Below are 24,783 nucleotides of genomic sequence, written 5' to 3' on the forward strand. Positions count from 1 at the left end.
TGTTCTGGCCTTAAACCTGAGAATCACCCTTTCTAGAAGTGGACACTGGACACCGTAATGTGAAGTTTTGTCTCAAAATGCCTTTCAGAGCTTTTGAATTTCAATGTGTGACTGTTGCTTCATGGCAGTCATGGACAAAGCTATCCAAAGGGCATCACTTGTTCCCAAAACTGCAGGCATGAAATCTGTGACCACAATTATTTGCAGACTGAAATCACTAGCAGAAAGATGAAAACCGGGTTGAAAGTCTGTTTTAAATTCACCTACATGATACCTTAAACAGGTTTTCATAACAAAATAAAAATTGCATGATAACACAAAGAAATAAAATAGATATAAAACCCATTTAAGAATGTTTGGTTTGTTCTATGTTTTGAACATTTGTTTGAGGTTTGAATGTGAGTATTTCTAGGCCACCGGTATCTCACCTGGCATTTAACTTTCTCCGCTGAGCTGTAAGGTCAAAACTCTTCTGTTGGGTTATCTGCAGAGGGGATCTTGACTGCATACTGTGCCCTTGATCCCTGCATAAACCAGCTGTTGACGTCAGTATGAGTTTCATGTGCAGATTAGAGCTGCGTAAGCTCTTCACAGCAAAATTGGAAGTTATGCAAAAGCCTCTAGTAGTTTGAGGTTTGAATGTGGAAGTAAACTCAGAAGTTGTATGTAAAATTTGTCTGACTAACACACTTTTCAAAGAAAAACCAAAACTTGTTAACTTGTTTCTCTAGACAAATAGGATTTTTTTATTATTGTTATTTTATTTTTAATACTCATTGCTATGATTTTACTCTCTGGTTTCATTTGGTCCCATGGAAGGCAAGTGGATTAAATAAAACTTATTAAATCAGTCAGAAGCAATGCCTATACTTCTGAATCTCACCAGCAAACCTTTAAATGCGCAGTAGATAGAAACAGGAAGATGGCTTTTTAGAAGATGAAGGAATAACAGGGACCACATGATCAGTTTGAGCCCCCCATTGCAAACATCCTTGGTGCCCAACATAACCGGCTGGAGTCAGATATTTTTTTTGTTCAGGTCAGCCCCTACTCATAGCAGAACCTAGGGAATATAAAGCATTTGATTATAAATTGCAAGTTGGTCTAAGAACTGAGATTGGTTGCAGTGCTGAGCCGAGGTCATAAACATAAAGGTACAGATCTGTTGTGACAGATGAGAAAATAAGATTTTTCCCTAAATCTTTGCAAATTAGGGACTGATTTTGTACAACATTTTTAATGACTCTTGAGTTGTATAAATTTTGCCTGAAGTGACACATTCCTCATGTCTGTAGGTGAATTCTCTGAACAGGAAAGGCAGGACTACACACTATGGACTCCTATCAGGAAAGCTGTTCTTCCCTATCACTAAAATAATGTGACTTAATTAAAATTTTAGAGATATATTTACCTGCTCAGACAGAAATGGCTGCCTTTAGAACAGTTCTAGTCTATTAGTAAATAATGTACATTTTAAAAAGATTTATAAATATGTCTTTAAACAAAACAGTCATTCTGGTCTCTTGGATAATTAATATGCAATGGAGAACTTTCCATTAAAGGCTTCTGCCTCTCTTCTTTTCACTTTAAAAAGCAGAGGACTTAAATGCAGAAAAAGAAAATTAAAAAAATAATAATTCAACCCCCTGAATAATGATAGGCTTGGGACATAAACCATAAGAAAACAGGACATCAAAACTTCACTAAAACTTAAGGTTGGAGAACTTGTTCTGTGAAGCTGATTTTCTTTTTTCTTCTTCTTCTCCTTGACAGCTAGAATTAAAGGACAAAGTGTCAGCTTAATTTTAAACTTCCTGGCTTCTGTCCATTGTGTTGCAGCCTTAATCGGGAAGAAATAGTTCTGTTAAGGGTCATATTATTTTTGGCCCATGGGAGGGATGTTCAAGGTGAACAAAAGGGTACAAAGCTCTAGGCAGGATGCTACCAGAAATGAACTGGGGACCACACCTGTCCCCTCAGAAAAGTTATTGGCATAAGGGTGCTGCCATTGCATGGAGCCGGGACTGTTCTAGGAGCTGCCATGAGTGGCACCTGGGCTTCTCTGGGTCAACTTGTCTTTCTATTTGCCACTAGCTGACTCCTAACTCTGATTTTGGGCCCAAGATATCTGCCTTGCTTTTCTAAGCTGTGAGTCAGCTTTTTCTTAGGCTCTGAGCATCTGCAAGTAGGACTTTGTGCTCTTAGATAAGAGAATGAAAGGAGCAAAAGAGCTCTGATCCTAAATGGCACTTTCTAATCACTCCACAAATGAATGTTTAGTGACCATGCTTCTTGATAAAGGTGGTGTTTTAAAGTTTGGCATGTTATTTGGAAGAGATATTTCTTAAATGCTTCACTCAAAACAGAAATGTTTGTGTTTCTATTAAAGAAGTGGTGAAAATAGATAATGCAGTAAAAAGATCCTTGGTTTGAGTTACAAATACTAGCCTATGTCTTTGTTTTCTGTCCTGGATCAGATTTATCCAATTTATTGAGTAAATTACGGAGAGATTTGGAACAATGTTAAGTTCATCACAACCAAACAGTGATTAATAAAATCTCTAAGATTCTTAGATAAATTGTTCTAGTGTTTGATAAGAAACTTAAGCTAATAGTGAATGATTCACAAATGTCTTCCTACCACAGGGCATGTTTGAAAGCCCTCTGAAATCAATAGACAGGATCCGACTGATTTCAGCAGATTTTGCACTATGCTCTTGCTAAATCATAAGATTCACTCAGAATTTTCTCTGCATGCTGAAAAAGAGATTCCTTTTTTATTTCCCTGGGCAAAGAACAGTAATATGATTTTATTCTGTTATACTACTGAGAGCGATACACACACTGAAATGAATTCTGATCTCTTAGAGTAGCATTAAGCCAGAGTGTCTTTCACATTTTCATACTGATATGTGGGGAAGCACTTTCTGCTTCATATGAAATGTTAGCATGATGGCACTGAAATTTAGAATGAAAATAATGCCTGCTGTACCAGGGCCCTTATGAAAACAAGACTGTTTATCTTGTGAGACTGTCCTCGCAAACCAAGGCTCAAATATGAGAAATAAAGGCTCTTCAGCTTTACAAGAGTGTTGTGCCTCTGAGCTTTTCCTTTTTTGTAAAACCCAGGGTAGTGTAAGAAGAACCAGTAACAGGGAGGTAAGCTTCCATAGCATTATATCAGAGAACAAATGCACACAGCTCTTTAATAAAGGGCAAGGACATTCATTTGACTTTTTAGTTTGTTTTATTATAGGGATGCCATTCATGCTTCTATAATTAAACTTGTTTCAGCGCCTCCATTATAAACTCTTCTTTTTTTTTTTTTTTTTTTTTTCCTGCTGAAGCAAATGCTGGCATGATCCATCTGTTTCAGTGTCCTGGAGCGCCTTGGGTTTATGTTGTTTTCCTTAGGAGGGGGTGGTTTATTGTTTGTTTTGTTCTTTTCGGAAAAGTTTAGGCTTAAGTCTAAGAATGAAAACTGTGTAAACTTCTTGCTACCTCCAAAACTGCCTGGTCCTGATGAATTTTAGCTGAATCTTTTGAAGGTCACCATACATCATTCTTCTCGTTCTTGTAACGGGAGCTGTGGATTTTTAATAGAGTACTGGACTTGGAATTAGAAAACCCAGCATCTATTTTCAGTACTGCCAGAGACTGTCTTGTTGCTTTTTGGCACTGTTGAGCTCAGCAGGTGTTGCTTCAGCAACTTCTTTCTACGCCTTGATGCTCTGACTCATGAGCTCTGGTGGTACGTGATGAGGGGACTGAATAAGCCCCCGAAACCTTAGCAGAGAAAGCTGAACAGGCGATGCGCCTACTCTACAGCCACAATAGTTCCCAGTCTGTGAGTCTCCATAAACCAGAGGCAATAGCTGAAGAATAGAAACTTTGCCTGGTAAGGACAGTAGGCAGGTGGGAACAATAACCTCTTTGGGACTTGCCATAAATCACCAGAGCTTGTCAGGCAGTGCCCTTAGTGTCCCAGCCTGTAGAATACTGGTTTACATGTTTCTTTTTGTCCTCCCTCCTTAGATGTCTTTTTATTTTAAGGCAGGAACTGGAAGTATGTGCACATGTGTCTGAATGAGTGTGTGTGTGGGGAGTTACCTTTAGCTTTCTTGTATTTTTTACTGAGGTAAAAGATGACTGTCAAGCTTGGAGAGACTACATCTGTTCTACAAGTGGTTTAGCTGATCCACACATGTTTAGCTTGGAAGTCTGGCCCTAAAGCTTTTCAGGTATGTAAGCCCCATTGTCACCTACATAAACACTTCTGAGCTCCTTGCACCAAACCTGAAATTAGTCCTTGGACCACACCAGCATATTCCCTTTGTGTCACTCCCCTGAGTCTTAAAGGCTTGGATGCCTGGTGCACAGATGCAGGCAGGCACTCCATGCATGTTGGGAAGGATCAATACACAGACGGTGCCTATTCAGGCATGTACACCCACCTGAGGACATGTCCATGTCACATTGTATTGTTCTATTACTGTGTTCAGTGGTTTGAGTTTAACATTTTTAAAATGAGAGAAGAGCAAAGAGTAAGCGATGCAGAGGCTAATGTTTCAATGTGTGGTTCCCAGAGCTTTTACCTATTCAGACAAGTTTAAATAAATAAGTCTCTCTACTTCAGAGTCATCCTCATGTGCCATTTTATTATAAAAACCAGAGTCTTCTTGAGAAATTTTTCTTGCATTCAGTGATTTGGAGCAATGACAATACACAGTATTCCTATGCAGGAAATACTTAGTGGCAAACTAGAATAGATATTTTAACCAGGAAACTGGGTGTGACTTCTGCTGCAGAAAGAAAAAGACAAACCCAAACCAAACATTTCATATACCAGTTTTATCATGTTTTAGATACTATTTGTGTTATGTTTTAGATTAAGATTCCAGATTATCTTACTTTTACTGAGTAAGCACATTGTTCCACTGCCGTCTAGGCTAGTTTTCTTTCTGGCTTGTTTTTCACCATTTCATCAGATGCTATTTTTATAGATTTCCCTCTTCAATAAAAGTCCTTGCTTTCACTAATATAACATTAATTTGTGATTGATCTTTTCTGAGGTGGAGAAATAAGGTTGAAGCATATATTGGCATGCTGATGGCTGGAGCTGGTCACTGCCAGCTCTTGATCAGCAGCCAACTTTTCAATTAGGAGGTGAGAGCGAGTGATCTGTGCTGGTTTTGCCATTTATCTCATCTCTAAGGAGCGACACATTTTGCCTTTCTGAAACCAGCTCTGAAGACTCTGCAGTTCAAGTGCATTTTGATCAGTGGCTGATCTCCGCCTTGCATCTGAAAAGTTCACTGCAGTTCTCAGCACTGTTCAAAATGCTTGGAGGTGAAGATATGAAACACAGAGAATGATCAGGGTAGTAATGATGATAACACCAGAAAAAGATATACCAGTGAAGCAGCTAAGATATTATAATCCAAAAAAATGTTACGGCTAATTTTCTTCCCATAACCTGAGGACAAAAACTTTATTACTCTTTAAACTCCAATATCGCACCAATTAAACTCCAGCTTAAGAACTAAGGTTTCCAGTCCACTTTTCATTTGAAAACGTATCACCTATTCTTGTTCCCAGATGTCCCATAAGAACAACTTTTTATTCTTCCTTTTTTTCATCTTCATATTTCCTATAATTAAAAAGCATGAAGGAATATTAAGTTACAGAAACTTTGCCAATGTACTTTCAGTTTTGCAAAAGCACATACTTTAAATAATACTATTTTCTCATACAAGAAATAATATATATTGAAAAAGAAAGAAACTTCAAGCTCTTTTCTTTTTTCCTGCTGCATTTAACTTTTCTACCTCACAGCTCAGATTGCTTTTTTTAATCAAAGCAGTAATGGAAGAACAGTCCTTGCACTCAAATGCAATCACATTTAATCATATTTAATATCCTTATTTCTCAGCTGATCAGACTTTAAAAATTTGATTGCTTTAGTTTGATTTAAAATTTAAGGTAAGTCAAACCCAATAAAAAAAGTGTATTTTTGTTAGTGTGTTCCAGTTGTCTGGCTTCTTAAGGTGCTTGAGCTTTTGGCTGTTGTATTGTGGAACAGATTTCTGAGCGCCCTCTCAGTGGAAATGGGCAGAGATTAAAATGATATAATTTTAGCCAAACACACTACATTTTTTCATAAGAAAAAATGAATTGATTTGATGATATATGAAACTTTGTCCCACAAAAGACAGCCTCTGATTCAGAGTGAATATTGTGTGAACAGCACAATAGTGTGTGTTCACAAAAGTGTGAATAGCGTGAACAACATTGTATTGTCCTCTTCTGCTGTTTTCCCTGAACTTGTTTTATGACAGCATTCAGTGGGACAATATTCAGTTCTTTTACTCCATGATAAACCCAATATAATTCCAGTTGACACTGAAGTCTCCCATTTCTGCCTGCAGTCTTCATTTTCAGGCTGTAAACAAAGGACTGTAGCTGAAGTGATGACTCTCATCAGGTCTTTTGACTACATTAAAGTCCATCGTATTTGCTGTAATTACCCTCTAAGTTCCAGAACATAATCTAACACACAAAATGCTTGCTTCCTACTTATATCAATGTAAAAGTAAACTGTGTACTCAATATGTCAGATTTCCTTTTGCTGAACAATACCTGGTTTCATTTATTCTCAAATTGGATTATGGACCTCATATGGGAGCACACTAGTTGAAAGTCCCCATCATGACCACCAATTATGATGGTGAAACATGCCCAAAGACTATATGCTTTAAAAACAAAACTTTAGAGACCAGTTTGCCCTGTAGTGAGGCTAGTCTAGATAAACGGTCCTTTGAAATCTCCCAAGAGCTTATATTACTTGCAGTCTTACTTGCATGAGAATTAATGGAACAATTATGCTTTCATACAGACCGAGACTGCAGAATATGTTAAAACTTGATCCTCCCAGTCCAGCAACATACATAAAATTTGCTAAGCCACAGAACTGAAAGAAACTAATGAAATGTTCCATTCCTTGTTAATTTGATGCATGTGTTCTGGGTGGGTGAGGAAGAAACAGAGCAAGAAAGGGCAGGCTTGTGCCAAAGTTCAGGGTCAAGTCACTACAGAGCTTTAGCACAATCTCAGAGACTGATCTTTGGTTTTCTGGAGCTGTTAGACCATGACAGTTTGACAGGCATGTGTAAACTGTAGGAAAGTTCCTTCTGAGATAAAGCTTAACAGCAATGAGAGGTAATCAAAAAGACCTGCATGTTGTCTGTGTTTGCATCATGGATCAGAGTCTTATATGGAAAAACTATAATTTAATTAACTTAGCATGAAGGTGATTTTATAAAATGATGGACACTGCTTGGGAATTCGGTATGCCTCAGACTTAAGATTTGTAACTTCAAGGTCACATTAACATAGTTTTATGGTTACTTTCTTCAGTGCAGACCTATTATCTGGAGAGCAGGTGTTACTTTCTGTGAAATTCATTATATGTGCAAAATCAAAAAACAACAAAAAGGAGACAGTGTAGCTCCACTTGGCAGGGAATACCATGCTTATAATATATTCCTGGTTACTGCTGGTGTATCTTTAGCCAGCCATGCCACAGTACCAGTGAGACAAGATGGAAAGTGTAAAATGCAAGACAGGGGAAGTGCATTCTGAGCCTGCAATGTGGCTTTCTTATACTGATTTTCATTAATTCCCCTGTGTTCATAGCTTGGCCATTTGTGGGGCATTAGAAATAGTGTAATTAAAAAAAAAAATACTAGTATGTAACTTTATGTCTTGATTATGTTCCAGTTGGCTTTCAGCACTCTGACTTACATTGTTCAGCCTGTTTCACCCTGTGTTTGAGTTCATTTTAATAGCCAAAATTATTGTCCGAGGCTGCTGCATAGTTGCTATATGCCACTCAAGAAGTGGATGAGTTTTGAAGGTAATGTGAAATGATTCTTTCATTGCTTGCAATGTAGTTTGGGACAAAAGGCACTGCATTGATATAAGATGATGATTTAAGGTTTGGCAGGCGCTGAATAACAGTTACCATGCATTTTCCTCCAAATTCTCCTAATTCAACTTAATAGGCAAATCATGTTTTCTCTCTGCTTTCCTGATCATCCTCCATTAACCTGCAGTCTTTGATAAATATGCATTGCCTCATAATGTTGCATAAACATTTTTTAGATGGCAAATAGAGAGTAAACAAAACCCAAGTTAAAATGATATTAAAGACTTTGATGGCTTATTAATCATTTATACAAAGCTTATTAATCAAATGGATACTTTAAAACAAAACGCTTTCTTCCAAAATCAGAGAACAGAGGTGATGCTGGCCTTATCTTTCTTAGGAAGTGAAGGCTGGCAGGAGTCAGTTCTCCATCATCCCTAATTCACTTTTAAAAGTTCAGACTTCAGGAACAGGAGTACATCCCTGTACTAACTCGCTGTCTCTGTCTACATGTGAGTCTTTGATTCAAGGCCTTCGTGTGCTCCTGGTGAAAAGGTCATCATGCACAAAAGCCTGTCTGTCTCCTGCAGAGTTTTCTTTCCTTTTCCTTGATCGTTCATTTACTGCTAAGTTTGTCTATCTCTCTGTTGCTTCTCTTCAGAGGCTGGTGAATAAATAAGTAGTGTTAACTTTGCTTTGTATGCCCAAGTACTGAATGATTTGAAAAACACAAAGACACACCCCACCCCTGCCTCTCTACCACTGACCACCACCCCAAATTAGCTCTTCTCTGCTAGAAGTTTAAGTACTCAAGTGAGAGCACAGCAATACAGTGGTTCAGTGCTCATGACAGCTGAGGGAGTGCCAGGCTGGGACATGAAAATGAGCACCGGAGACTGGGGAGAAACCACTGACAGCAAGACTGCGCAGGATGAAGAAGACTTCTATCCCAGCCAAATGGAAGTCTTTGGAGAAAGGTAGAAATAAGCACCTGGGAGTGTAAGAGGAGTAAAACTGATAGACTTTCTGCAATTAATTTTAAAAGGCAAATTGGCTACTATTTGTGAAGCAATGCTTGACAGGCTGGTGGTTGTTTAACTTCTGAGCTTCCAGAGCTAGAAACTCTGGCTCAATATCACTGTGCAGTTGGGCCATGGTGGTAAAGCAGCTGGGTCCCTAAAGATGTAATTCTTCTGAGCTCCTAAATCAGAGCTGTAGTAATAAGTAGGTGCTCTTACTCAAATTGTTCTGATTAATGTATTCTTAATGTTACAGATGAAATTCTGGGTCATATTGAAGTCAATAGCAAATTTACATTGACTTTGTAAGGGCCAAGATTTTACCTGTAATTTAAACAAGGGACAGCATCTTTTGGCACATGCTAAACTTGTCATGTTGAAGCATAATTCCTTCCTAAGTTTAACTTGCCTGGCTAAACATGAGTTAAAGGATACACAGCCTGGTCCACATTTAAACAAGTTAGCTGGACCATGTTAATATTCACCCTTTAATTCCTAGTCTAGACAAAGTCACACTCTGTGAGAGAGGGAAGAAGCTGTCTACAGTCTGGGTGATTAATGGGCTGAAAGCAGATGTGAGATATAAAAGAGTTTGTAAGCCTCCTCTACTACCTGGAGGTAAAGTTTGGCTGTCACAGGCAAAAGAAAAGGGATAAATTTCAAAGGAGACTGAAACTGCAGCCAAAATGCATTAAATGATTACACGGCCAGGACTTACTTTGATCACACCTCAAAAGTAAAACAAACACAAGCATGAAGAAGAAAGGGTTTTTTTCCCCCAAAATAGCTCAGAAGGATGAATTCATTAAAGAAAAACAAGCGCTCTAGGGCAATGGTACCAAACATGAGTTGGTGCTTTAAATCCCTCATCCCCACTGTAAGGGTGAATGTGACTCCACTTAGGGCACTGGTATAACCCTGCAGTTTCACTTCATCCCCAGACAGACAAGGGGGTGGCTGTGAACCTTTGCATACATGCAGTCTATCCGGAAACTAGCCTGGCCCAGCTAGTGCACTTTATGCAATTTGGTACACATGTAACCTAACACAGAATTCATCAAATAAATGGAGGTCAGTGCCAATGGAAAAAAAGAACCAATGTACCAAGACAGAAAATGAAATAGTACCATCTTACATGGAGAAACATCCGTGGGTCACAGAGCTGCAGAACCCCGTGCCATCGTCTCCATTTTAAAGACAGAAAAGTAGAATGGCCCATCCAGGAACCAAGTCAGATTTTAACATCACTTCAGTTTTAATACCTTGCTCTGTGTACTTTGTTATAGAAAGCAGTCAGGATCCCTGGGTATATTTAGTTTAGAACAGATGTTGCCGTTCAAAGCCCTCATCCAACAATATTTGGCATTTTACACTTCCAAACCTTTGCAGGTCTTAAATAACTTTATAATATAATTGTGAGACATGCAAAAGGGTGCAGTCCCATTTCTCCTTCCCATTTTTCCTGAGTATGTAAGAAAACATCCATGTAAAGCTTAAAGAAAGGCAGCATCACTGTGTTGTCTGAAAGCTTGCATACAAGAGACTGACCACTTGAATCTGCAATGTCCTGTACCTTGTGTGGTTCTACCCATCTGTAGATTGAAGAGAATTCCACAAAGAGAGAAGGTGGGATCTCCAGGTTGCTTTGTTCCCCTCTCTGGAGTCTCTACGCTATTTGGTCATCACACACAGTCTCAGAGCCTCAGTTTACCCATGTTCAGAAAGGTAGGATGGCATATATGCTCTTTCTAAAAGTAAAAGCCCAGTATTACTTCGGCTGATTTATAATTTATAGTAGGTATTGTCATGCGATTGTGGGGGGACAGAGATCCTTTAAAATCTTAGTGAGAAAATGTATAAATAAATCCAGCTTATGCCAGTGATGTCCTTGAAAGCTACACTGGTTAAGATTGTTATTTATTTATTTATGTGTAATATTGTTAGCAGAAGCTCCAACAAAATAAAAATATACCAGCAAAAAACCTTCCATCTGAATATTTAACTGTGCATACACTAGAAGGTTTTTCTGGCATGCTAGAACCAGGAAAACTTTTCTGGTGCAGACTAGGCCTACCAACACATTTTGAGTAATTCCAACAGCTGTAAGTGTATCTAATTTGAAAAAGATTGCTCAGATAATATGTTAACAAATAGACATAAATCAAACCGAACCTGGAAGAAAACCAAAACACTTTCTTCTGTTGGTTTTTTTTTTTGTTTTTTTTTGGTTTGTTGGTTTTTTTACTTAAAAGAAAAATTCTGATACCAAACGTAGCAGTAGAGAATGATTTCAATAAGCAATATAAGCATTAGTGGCTTTTTTTTAGTGTTTTTATGTTTTAAGTCTTATTTTACACTTTTTTTAGAAAAGAAAAAATACCATATAATTACTGTCACACTTTTACCAGTACCTTCTTCGACTTTGATGGTAATAAGTAATATGACAGCCTCAGTTCCTCTGTCAAGGGAAAGGGTGAAGTCTTCATTTACTCCTAGTGTAATAGATTAAACTGAAGAATCCATTTTAGTCAGGGAAGAGTGGATGCTGGTGAAGTTATGAGCTTACTGCACCTTTTAAAATGAAATATTTAAACAAGTGGAACCTTACGTGGTTGATGCATTAAGCTGACATAGGATGTAAATCAAACAACACCTAAATGTCCTTTAACAAAGTCAATTATATAAGTGTAACAGAGGTGGAACTCGGTCCTTTATCCTGTGCATTTGCCAGCTTTTTCTGTTGAGATAAAAACCTTTCCACAGTTGCAGAATGTCAGTTATAACTGCTCAGTATTGTGCTATAAACTTAAAAGAAATTAAACAAAAATGTATTCTTTATTAATGTTATTGAAAAATGGTGTTCCATAATCTAAACATCTACTGGAAACATCTACTCAGTTCCTGAAATCATCTCTATTAGATTATGTAGATACTATCTATGAAAATACTTCTAAACTTAATCTGTCAAGACTTCAAAGAGTCTATAAGCAAATACTTGGATTTGCATTAGATTTTTGACTTTGAAATCCATTATTGTAAGTTCCTTGCTGACTTTGATGTGCTGCCTTTACACCTCCTGTCTGAGAAAGGAGGTGTAAAGGCAGCACATTAGTTTATAGATGTTCACAGACTGTTTTTCGGATAAGGCCATTTAAATCTCTTTTGAAGGTCAATCCCAGCTCTTATCATTCAAGAAGTAATAATAACAGAGAGAGTCTGCCTAGAGTAAGGACTGCTTTAAAACACAAAATAGCAGGGGTGGAATGAACTTACTTAACTCCTGACCTAGCACAATATCAGCATTCTAGTGTTTTGCTGTGACGATGCCCTGCTAAGGCATAGTGTGAAATTTCAATATAGGTGTATGGAATTAAATGATTAAGGAGAACAAGAGGTTGCAGCTGTTTACAGCTGGCTTATTTTTTCTTTGATTTCTTTGGCTTTGTTTGTTGCAATTAATAATGTATTGATGAAGCATTAAAATACTGCTTGAAACACACAGAAAGATACCCCATGTTCAAACACAAGACAAAAATTTCCTTTATGCCTATGCCAACATTTTCAAACCTGGCTGGCTGAAGTTAGACTTTGAAAATAATCTGAAAGCAACTTTCTTGCTATTCCTGGACCTGATTTTTCTTTTCTTTTCACTAGACCCCTCTACATACTATGGAAGTAGGCCTGTTTTGGATGTTTTCTGCTCTTCTGGTATGAATGTTACTTCACTGTAAGTCACAAGATGAATTTTGAAGCACTTTGGAATATTATTATTTTGCTTCTTATGTTCCTCTGGTCAAGAAAAATGAGAAAGATCTATGTATCTTCTTTTAAAAAACAGTCTGTATCCAAAGTCTGTTTCTAGTCACTTTGTCTAGGTTTGTTTTGATTTCAGTGATTATTTGCCATATGTAGCAGTCTTATAAAGACAAAAGATTTTGGAACCTGTTGCTTCCTAGTAAGGGACCTAAATCTCAGAGGATGAAGCCTTACTTCTGAATACAAAGTTTGGCAAAGAAAGTAGTAGAAAGCACAGAAAAGACTGAAATTATTAAACACGGTAGTGAACAACATTTAGCAGTTTTCCTTTTTTTCTTCTTGCATAGGTTTTGGATGAAGTTTGGTAGTGATCATGGTGTTGCATGTTCTGTTAGTTGAGTGCTGACAACTAACTTTTCAATAACTAGATTATTCACGTGTGATTTATGAGTAGGAAGAGGTAGTTTTGAAATTGACCTTGTCCAGATGCCGTTTTGTGTGGTTTCAGCAGCATTTTTTGTACTGTTAATGAAAGAGTAGAGAGGAGTACAAAATGTCAATGCAGTGCAATCATTTTGTAGAAAGCCTTGTCTCTGCTATTCTAATGAGACAGAAAAGTTGTGTTCTGAACAAAACAGTGCTATCATAATGCCATCCAGGAAGGAACAGAAGTGACCAATATCAGAGAAATCTGCAGGGGAATATGCAAATCTGCAGAAGTCCAAACCACATGTATAAAAAGAACAAGGCCAGAATGATTTCAGAAATTTTATGCTGGCACGTTTGCCATTGTGTTTTGAGATGCTAGACATGCTTATGTGTCTGTTTTCCTGTGGTCAGGATAATGCACCTACGTATTTGACAGATGGACTGCTTGATGGGTAAGGGTTTGGCTGGATGGTTGCACTCAAAAGAGTTGTGGTCAACAGCTCGAAGTCCAAGTGGGGACCAGTGGTGAGTGGCATTCCCCTGGATCAGTATTGGGACCAGTGCTGACCAATGTCTTTGTTGGCAACAAGGGCCCTGGGATTGAGCACAGACTCAGCAAGTTTGCCGATGACACCGAGCTGTGTGGTGCCGTTGATGCGCTGGAGGGAAGGGATGCCATCCAGAGGGACCTTGACAGGCCTGAGAGGGGGGCCTGTGTGAACCTCATGATGTTCCACGAGGCCAAGTGCAAGGTCCTGCCTGTGGATCAGGGTGATCCCAAGCACAAATACAGGCTGGTGTGGAGAATGGATTGAGAGCAGCCCTGGGGAGAAAGACGTGGAGGTGTTGGTGGACAAGAAGCTCAACACAACCCAGCAACGTGTCTTTGCAGCCCAGTAAACCAAGTGTATCGTGAGCCGCATCAAAAGAAGCATGACCGGTCAACCAGGTCGAGGGAGGTGATGCTTCCCCTCTACTCTGCTCTCATGAGACCCCCACCTGCAGTATTGCATTCAGCCCTGGGGCCTCCAAAATAAGAAGGGCGTGGACCTGTTGGAGTGAGTCCAGAGGAGGACCATGAAGATGACCAGAGGGCTGGAGTGCCTCTCCTGTGGAGACAGGCTGAGAGAGTTGGTGTTGTTCAGCCTGGAGAAGAGAAGGCTCTCAGGAGACCTTAGGCAGCCTTTCAATACCTAAAGAAGATGTACAATAAAGCTGGAGAGGGACTTTTTACAAGGGCCTGTAGTGATAGGACAAGGGCGAATGGCTTTGAGCTGGAAGAGGATAGATTTAGATTAGGTATTAGGAAGAAATTCTTTACTGTGAGGGTGGCAAGACACTGGAACAGGCTGCTCAGAGATGCTGTGGATGCCCCATCCCTGGAAGTGTTCAAGGGCAGGCTGGATGGGACTTTGGGCAGCCTTGTCTAGTGGAACAACCTTTGAGTAACCTGTCCATGGCAGAGGGGTTGAAACTAGGTGATCTTTGAGGTCCCATCTAACCCAAACCATTCTATGATTCTAAGATATGTACTTCACAAGGTTTGTGGCAAAAGTAACTTCAGAACGAGCTGTTTTATTTGCAAGGGGATCTTCTTGCCCAAATTATTTGCAAAATATCACAAAATCTTATAAGAAAACTGGTCATTTAAAAGTTTATATTTAAAGGGATGGGTAACACTGAGAGAAGTCAGATATGTTGTTCATCAACCCCCTTAGATGCAAGCAGCACTTAAAGGTGCTGTTTCAGCATATTACATTTGCGCTGTAATCCCTTATGTGTTTTCTCACATAAACAGTTTCAGACCCCAGCTTTGCTTCTGTTGATTTTAGGTGCCTATCAAGTCCACATTTTGAATTATTCTTGTGCTTCTCCCCAGATCAGCAGAGGCATGGAGGATTTTTCACCCACTTTTCTGCCGATGGGAAGCGATGCATAGGGATGAAATGATTTGCTGTTTCACATACACTCTGTCAGAGCAAGTACTTGGGATGACCATTCCTACTGTCTAGGTAAGTCTGGATCATTGGAGTAGCCTTTCTTTCTGGGTCTACAGCTTACTTCATGGCTTTTGCAGCAGCAGGAGGAACATTCACATGTATGAGCCACTCTTCAGCATGTAGTTGTAAGGAGTGTTGAACAACTTAACACCAGTTCTTGATTGCACTGAAAGAATTTTCTTTAGAGGTAGTGTTCTGGTGATTTTTTTGTCAGTACAATAAGTGTATTGCTCTGACTGCTCTAACTTCACAGGCAGGTTGGAGCATTTGTGCCACAATCTGTACTGTGGAAGGCTGGAGGAAAGCAACAGCTTGTGGGTAGAAAGGCTACTAAGCCCTCTGCACACCAGGAAACAGTTTTTATCCTGAACTTTCCAATCTGGCCTAGAAATAAAAGCAATCCTAATGTAGGTCAGGAGGAAAAGAAGTAGTTTAGGCCTCTTAACCTAAGCTTACATGCTGTAGTAGGGATCATTCGCGTCACTGATGTCAAACACTAGATTTAGATAGTTAAAACTTTAACTCCTGTAGCGATGATGAGGAATATCCAGGATCTACTTAGATAAGTGTAAGCTTATATTTCTTAAATGCAAATGAAAAGGAAGTATGCCTTAAATTCTTAAGTCACTGGCTGAATCTGGCTTGGGAACTTCAGTGTATATATACAGAAGGATCAAAGTAAAACTTCTTTTACAAATACTTTCCTAAAGATTCATGATTTTAAGACTCCAGCGTTGTTTCTTTAAAACCTTCACATGTATCATATTCCTGCCCTTCTTAGTTAAAAAAAACAACCTAAAGAACCCTAAACCAATAAACCCCAAAACCGCCCAGCAGGATCATTGCAGAGGATCTCAAATTCCACTTGCCCGTGATGTAGTTCTGCTTGGGGTCTGGTTTCCCCCTTTTCCTGCTGACCTGACAACAGCAATGTGTTTCCTGTCTGCCTGAAGATCACTGGAGAAGTGCCAGTCATAATCTTCCCCTTATTGATTCTGGTCAGCAGCTATTGACAGCTTTAAAAAGATTATGTTTTAATTGGGGATCAGATAGATGGCATTTTAAGGTATTTAATTTCACTTTGCAACTCACTATAGATTATCTGAGTGGTTCCACAACTCAAGGAGGATAAAGATGAATGTGTTGTCCTTTTCTTTAGGTGACCCTGAGTGCAAATGTAGCTCAGGCTAAAGTGACTGAAAATCTTTTTCTATCACTGGGCTGAAAAGGTTGAATGTGAATTCATTAGTGTTATCTTTGTTTAAGGCACAATAGCTATACCTCACCAAGCTCACATCTTCTGTGGTTGCACTTGCTCTCAGATGGTTTAAGAAAGAAATAGACTGGTGAGGTAAATGAAGAAAAATGAAGACAAAGAGTTAGAATCCGCATTGTCTTGCAACTTGTATGTTCACTAACAGCTCTACAAAGTGGGTGTGCAGATGTACCATCAAAAAGATTGGATGGAGATCCCTAATTTCATTGTGATTTCTTCCTTTTGCAAAGGAGGTTCAAAGCAGTGCTGGAAAAACAGGTTCCTAAAACTGATTTCTGCACATTCAAAGGAATGAAGATACTCTTCCAATTAAAAGCAATTCAAGACACAAGCAGTCAAAAACAAATACTGAATTCTGAGACCTATACATCAGCTCAACCTGAACAGCCAGAGTCTGAGAACTCCACCTTCAGTGCTCAGAATTGTCTGGTGGACTGTCTGAAGGTGCCTTCAAGGAATCTAGATCCATCTCACCAGGAGATGCTTAATAACACATATTGATGAAGTTCAGAACCTAGTGTCCTCTGTATGCCAGATGCATCAAGAATTAAAATCTCAGATTTATTGGACTGTAATTTGGAGGATATTTTTCCCAGAGATGCCTTTTTTTTCTGTCCAGGTTTGATTTGAGGATTCTGAAAAATGTATCAGATTTTCCAACATCCAGATAAGTATTGTGGAGAAATTGTGATAGATCTGATGTAACTCAAAGGTATCACCTTCACTACACCATAATACCTAGCACATTATTGATGATTTCTGTGAAGTACTCCATATATGAATATTGCAATTTTATTTAAGATAAAAGGTTGAAAGACCCTTTGTTGCTTAATTTCATCATTGAAGAACATGGCAACTGCTGTGCATAGCAAACTAGAGCCCACTGAAGAATTATAGAAGAAAGTTTGTTGGTTCTGCATAATGGTTGTAAGACACATTTGTATGCAGGTAAGCAACCATTGCATAGAGTTAGTATTCCTGATACATCAGTAGATAAAAGGAAGACCCAGTTTGTGTGATAGGAGGAGGATCTTAAGGATTCATCTAAAAGGTGAAGTGAATGATTGGAATAGAGAGAGATTAATATCTGAATTATTTGCTTCCTTGATATTCTTTACATATTTTCAAAATATGTGTCATAAGTGCCACATACTCCTTATCCTTCCTCATCTTGCTCATTCCAAGGGGCCAAATACAAGTCATTAAATCTCTTCACTGTTTCCCAGACATTGCAGGCCAACAGACTTCTCAAGTCGTGTGTGGAGAGAAATAAAGTTCAAAATGGATATCTAAAAGAGGCCAAATGACTCGTGCGTGGAAAGTATCTATTTTTTTCTTCTGGCTATAGAACCACCACAGTTCTAGACATCTGTAATTGTGAGATGCATCCCACCTTCTTTTATCTGACAGTGCCTACTGTAGTTAGACTTTGGCCACAGCAGTGCAAGGTAGGGAAGGCATTTATTCTCTCTGCAATACTTCCACATGCGCTACCACCTTTCCCCCTGGTGCTGTTGCAGAGCCTTAGGACCTGAGAGTCCGGAATGTATTCCTCCTCACACAGTTCCTGTGAGACTGGGGAGCACAGTTATTCCTGCAGCACTGCTGGAGACTTGAAGTGTGGACTGGTAGGCAATATGTCCATATGTCCAAGCTGTGTCCAAGCTTATAGTGGAAGACAGCAGGGAGCTGAGAGCCAAGATCACATCCTGACAAGAAAATCATCTATTTTCTGCAGTACAAGTCAAAACTAAAGAGTAAGGTAAATTGGAATGAGGACAACTTCTGTGGACTTTGCAGAATTATAAGCCTTTAGGTGAAGTGAAAAACAAGCTGTCTTTTATTCTGGGTTCAAGATTTTCTGGTGTTGGCAGTGCCAGGTCTTTGTTTTCCTTGTTGTCTCAAGGAGCTGGTTGAATCAGCATGACTTTAGAAAGCCTGACAGAAATATAGAGAAAATAATTTCAGTCCTGTGGCCTCCTGAATGACTTCCTACTCCTGCTTCATGCCATTTTTTATGTACAAGTTTTCCCGCTTTTTGCTGGAACTGTAGTCAGTTCTCCTTCAGAATATCTGTAGGCTCTCAGAAGAGAAACAGAACATGTTATTTTGGTCAAAGATGGAAGACATGAGCCTGGAAAAGCAAGGCAAAAATATGAAGCAAGACAATCTGGAACTGATGGAGACATCTGACCAGAACAGTAAGCTAATGTGAGAGAGGGTGCGGGCCATCTATTGGGCAGCAGTGCTCAGATGGCCTGCAGAAGGGTGACACAGATATCAGGGAGAGAGAGGGAGGCTGTAGTAATCAAAGTGAGAGATGAATGTACTACAGAACTTAAAGTACCCACTAAGGAGAGACTCTCAGAAATACCAAGAAATCCAGTGTGCAGCAACTACTTTTGTATAGAGGATGTAATTGAAATAGCCTCCAAGCCCATGTTGAGAAAGCAGTATGAATTTGCTCTGCCAAACTTAAATGTCGAGCAGCAATTTATATTTCATGCACTGACTCTCATATGGGCCAAGAACCAAAGAAAACAGGCTTTCCTGTGGCTACGGAAGAAGATGGTGCTTTTTCTCTTTACATCAGATATTACATATCCCAGAGCTATTTTGTTACCTTTGAAAAGACTTTATTTGTGGCTGAGGTCATACTGACTCCAGGGAAATAGCATCAAATTGTCCCTATAAATTTTATTCTCAGAAAGTGAGTGACTCCATTCCAGGGTGGTTTGGCTGGTGCTTTTATTTTTGTCAATCCATAAGAACAATTATAAATACCATAACAAAGTGATTGTATTTTAGTCATTGCCCATGGTTTCTATTCTCACAAAATGGTTTCAAGGAGGAATAACTTTGTCTGCTCCATCCTGTACCGCTTCTCTGACCTGGGCTGTCAGGACAGTCCTTTTCACATCCATGTGGAAGCCAACCTCTTGGTCTTTCCCAGCCTCAGGCTCAGTCCGGGTTATATTCATTTGCTTTTAGTGGTCATCGAGCTCGATGAAAATCTATGCTCAGCTGCTCCCTGCTATTTAATGGACTGATTCAACATCAGAGAGGGAGAGGTCTCATGCATTTTCCTCAGTTTTATCCTTCTTGCTCCCGATTCACTCGTTCAGCTACGCTAGTGATAGGAACTGTGGGACTCCACATATATAGATGCAATCCCAGCAGACACTGATATTTGAAGCACTGTGTTCTATAGACCTGCTTTGAGCAAGGTTAGTCAACTCAGTGCTTAAAAAGCTGGCAGCCATCTGGAGCCCAGCCTACGCCAGAGTTCAAAATTGTTTCCTTCACTGTTGGTAGCAACAATGGGGAGGGGGGTGGTGTGTTGAAAGCTTTCTTAGAAGCAGATTTGGAGGAGAATTCACTGCAGGCTGAAGTCACAGGGTAACCCCAGATCCTAGAGGTTCATGGACACTGTGCCCTGTAGTACAACCTCTGCTTAGAGGCATCATTAAACTCCTGATAATTAGCAAGTCATTAGGTTTTGACTACACTTAAAGGTTAAAAGGAGAATCTTTGGTGATGGATATTTTGTAATTTTCTTTCTATTGTGTTCTTATGTATTCTTTTTGTGCTAAGTGATTCTGATGCCCACCTCTTACCCACAAGCTGAAATCCGCTCATATTGAAACTCTCCTTTGAAAACAACCTAAAAGTTATGTCAGCTTTTTGTAAATTGAGGCCACATTTAAAAAAAATGGTGGAGTAGGAAAAGTTTAACACTGGTGACTTTAATTGTTGATCAGAGTCTTGGAGATGTGTTTGATAGCACGCTAGAGAGCTGTACTGTAGCACTGCAACACAGCACTGCAAAACTGCAAGATGAATATCTAAGCCTTGATGAGATAATGTGGGGCATGTCATTTCCTGCAGTCAATATCTCCTGTAATGACTCCTCCAATACGATCTTGCTTGATTAGGTGTTGTTTAACAACTTCTATCATGTCCATCTTTCTATCTGCAGACTAGTCAAAACTGTCTCGCTGCATTTGGAACAAATCTTAACCCATTTCAGGCTCAAGACAAAGACGAAGTGTGTCATCCATAGTATTCCCAAGGAATTAAGTTAGGATCCCTAGGACACTTCTTGTAACAGCTAAAGTGCTATAGCTGTATAACTTTAAAACTAGAAATTATTGGCAACATATTTTACACTTCAGGGGTAGTATTCTCACATAGTGAGCTCTGTAAATCACATGCAGAATCTTTTTGTTTGCTTCTGACTTTTAAAGCGAGGAAAATTCAGTAACAATTGTCCTTCAGAGTGTTAAATGTATTTCAGGTCTTTCCATGCCTGCAGGACAAAGGGTGTGTGTGTGGTGAAATAAAAAAAAAAGAAAGCACTAACATGCTGCATAGTGGAATGAGTGGAGTGGAGGATTACGAGGTCTGTATGATAGCAGGCTTTCTAGGCCTGCCATGCGAACAGAGGGGCAGGTCACGATTTGTGCATAACCCTTTTGAACTGCCTTTCCAGATACAGGCTACAGCCTCCTTGAAAGTTTTGGCATTTGTGGAACCAGCTCTCTGTCCCATCCACTTGGCAGCCTGTCACAGCTGAGGACATCTGAGGGCTACCGAGCATCACAAGGATACACTTATACATCCCAGGAGTTCATTGCTTTTGCAATAGCTAGGGGGTGTCAGTCACCTTGGACGGCTGCAAGGGAGCTTGACCCTGCCCACGGTTACCAGCAGATCTTGGTAGCAAAACATCCCAACAGTGGTGTGCCACTTGTCATATTAGAAAGAAAGCATTCCTTTCAGCCCCATGTGAGGGATCTGTATTTTCATTCATCCTGCCTAGACCTGGCATTTTTACATGGAAATGTGTGAAGCTGCAATTAAAACCAGAAGCCAAATGCTTCGTTTGCTTTTCAGATTTTTACTCAGTAATAGAGTATTTTACCTGCAGATAGCAGCAAACTCCTGTGCATTGCAGAATGAGATCTTAGCTATGGGGAAGTAGCTATTTATTTTTTTAATTAAAAAAAAAAAAACACCCACAAAAAAACACAAACAAAACCACAAACCCAAACAACAACCAAAAGCAGTATTTCTCCACCTAATTGATGGATTATGGCACATTTACTTTGTTAGCAGGTTTTGTTAGATCATATAATATCCCACAACCTGACACAGTGGCATGCACTTGCTTCAATAGCTGCTTCTGCTACACTATGTATAGGTAAAAACGAGTAGGAGGAATGGGCATAAGTGTTATGACTTGCACTTAAACCAAGTCTTAGATAAGAGTCTACAAAAGAAATTGGTTCCATTTTGTTGGGGAGTCTAAATTGACATCTGAAAGGGATACACAAAAAAAAAAAATTGAAGTGGGGACCATCTGCAGGTTTTATCCTTTAGGTATCAATACAGAATAATATCTACAATCCAACACGGTATTGTAGCAAGGGCCTATAGAGGCGGCTGAGTGGGATGACAAAAAAACTTGTCTGTTATAGTAATGTCTCCCAAAGTACAGTCAACTTTGCTTGTTGTATTGTTTCTTTTAATCACATTTTAATTTTTTTTTACATTCTTAATTTCATTTTTCTGACAGAAATTACATTGTTCATAGTACACAAAATGGACCTGTTCATGCATATTATGCGTTTACTTTGATCTGACTTACTTGATACTGAAAGAGTTTTCTGAACCCTTGAAGAAATTGAATGTAAAATGAGGGTGAAGGAACAGAGAGAAACTGTGTAGCCATGCAATACTTTAGTTCATAAGACCTGGACTCTCCGGTGCAATACGTTCATGGCACAGACTTTTGCCTTTTATTTTTTGACCTCCAACTGCTTAATAAAAATTGCCTTGGACAGAGATGGTGACTAGTGTTTTATGGCACAGCATAGTATTCTCATTCGTACTGGCTGCCAATATTTAGATTGCAATCACTCCAGAACATATATAAACAGGTGCCACACACAGACATTCCTTCACTTTCTGACATGAGCTTGAATTAAAAAAGCTGGATAATCACAGAAATCCCTTCATCTTCTCTGGTGATGGCTCTTTCTAGCAGCAGTGGCATGGGGTAGAGTGGTACATTTTCAAAGGATGGTTGATGGGCACGCGTTGGGTTTGGGTGTCCAGTTTTAGACTCCGTAGATGAAAAGGGAATCTTCAAAGCTGAAGGTGGGCAGGGCTCTGACTTTAAAATTGTGCTGCAAGTCTTGAGTGCTCAAACATTCAGGTAGGCAGCAAGTGAAGGAAAGCTTCAGCACAGCTGTGCCCTTTAATGAGGTTGGTTTTCAGTAGCTATTCTGCTGCCCTTTTTTATGCTGCAGCTGCTTTTCGTGTATAAATCAGAAATGAAAGTTCAGTTTGAAACAGAATTTCATAAGTTTACAGATTTCTACTATTTTATTTTCCTGCTTTTTGGAGCTGTGTATATTAGAAAATCCTGTATGTGAGAAAAGTGGCTGAATCAAAGATTTTTCGTGTTTGCATTTCCTATGTCCTGCTTTTTATAAACTTAAGAGCTTGCCATTGCATTAAGAAATTATCTTGGGGCACAGATCTTCCGTTGGTAAATTGTCATAGCTCCAGTGGAGTCAGTGGGGCCACGAACCTGCCTGACTTTGCAATCAAGCAATCAAGTAAGCATTTCCTGTTGTGGATAATCTATTGGGTAAATATGGAGGGTTTCACCTTACCAGAAATAGTTTCAGCCTTTCCCTTTGAATTTTTGTATTTAATACTATATGGCTAATCAATAAATTACTTGATCAGCTGCCCACCCACACAGACATGTCTTTAATGCTTTCTACAAGTTCGTAACAACCCCTTGGCACCAGATGTGGAAGTTCTGGGAACCATCTTAACTGAAAGGACTGAAAATGCTGCGTTAATGATAAATGCACTGCTTCTAAGTGAAATGAACTTGGACCAGTGCACATTGTCAGGTCATGCTTTAAAATCTAGCATCGACAGAGGTGCTTCTTTGGCAAATTTTCTGATTTCACCAATTGCTGATATTCAAAGTCTTCTTTTAAGAGCTACTGATCTTGGTATTTAGGAATCCTTCTTTAATAAGTACTTTTTTTTTCATTCTTAAAGTAGTTTATTATATCTGTTCCTAGTCAGCAGACAGTTTGGACTTCTAGCCAGAGCATGGCTAGAAGAGATGCTTTCAACCTATATTACTTTGATATGTCATTGAAAGACTGTGTCCCCTGACAGGATCATTTTTGCTTTTTCTGTCCGCTTCCCTTATTTTTTACCTCAAATATCTTCTTACAGATCTTTTTTTAATATTATGTTCCCTTCCATGTCTAAAAATGAAAAGCTTAATATAAGCCCCTCTTATACCTTCCACCAGTCTTTTGCAGGTTTTTGATAATCTGTCTGTGCTTCACTAACATTTTCCAGAAGACCAGATCCTATTGTGAAAAGCTGTTGCTCTCATTTATTCATTCATGAAAAACCCCAAACTCTTCACAAGAAAAACCCCACAGCAAGCAACCAATGAAAAATAAACAAGCAAAAAGTTTGTAGTAGAAGATGCTATGGCAGACTTCTACAAATGAATATAGCTCTGATTTTGATTTTTCTGAATATATTTTGTCTCTTTTTGCATGTGTGGTAAAGAACTTCCCTGGCCTATTTATTTTGTTACTTCGTTTATGCTTCTGCAAGCTGTTTAAGCCTGGTTTCTTTATACATTTCTTCATTCATTTTCAGGGCCCTGCACAGCTTCTTTCCAATCCATACCTATTCCTTTCCCTGTTTCTTACAGCCCCGCTAAGCTGTCCTGGTAGTGACTCGCGCTATGAGTAAGCAAATAGTTGACACAATGTCTCCTCTTGCTGTGAGAGTCCAACAACTTCATTGTTGGATCAAGCTTATTGCCTGGTCCACCACTGAGCCTAAACTGTAAACAGCTGTGGATCTTTGTAGTCATTAACAGACTCCTCTTGAGTGGTGCATAAGCCTGAATTCACCAGGGAAATAGGCTTGGCAATGTGCCTAATGGTGATACTTGCAAGTTTTAGAATGGGGGATCTGAAAAAGGGCCAGCAACCCTGTTAAGCTTAATTTCATTATTTATTTTCTTCTTAGTGCTGTGTATTTGCTGGTTCAGTGAGTGCTGCTGGAAAACCAAAGAATTCCAGGTTGTACCCACCACAGGTTACAATCTGCAATGAGACTGTAGGAGGGCTGCTAGCCACAGTGGCCCTACCTGAGCAAGGTGTTTTCCTCCTGTTATCTCCTCGGAGGTCCATGCCTGTGGGATGTAGGGGAGTGAATCTCTTTTCACAGTGATTCTCCTGTTGCTAGGGTTGAACTAAAGAATGACAATTGTTTTGATGTCACGCTGTTAGAAGAGATAAGGTGGAAATGGCTTTT

General features: G+C 39.3%; 1 long non-coding RNA gene across 1 annotated transcript in view; it reads left to right on the top strand.

Annotated features, from left to right (window-relative positions):
- The window catches only part of LOC308067967, a 168,441-nt gene that overhangs the window by 105,592 nt on the left and 38,066 nt on the right, over positions 1 to 24,783 (top strand). Inside the window, exon 2 of the long non-coding RNA XR_013929792.1 lies at positions 1 to 24,783. This exon is cut by the window's right edge and continues 38,066 nt beyond it. This is a non-coding gene — a long non-coding RNA (uncharacterized lncRNA).

The sequence above is a fragment of the Falco punctatus genome (genome assembly GCF_963210335.1).
Source record: "Falco punctatus genome assembly, chromosome: 7".
Classification (NCBI taxonomy): domain Eukaryota; kingdom Metazoa; phylum Chordata; class Aves; order Falconiformes; family Falconidae; genus Falco; species Falco punctatus.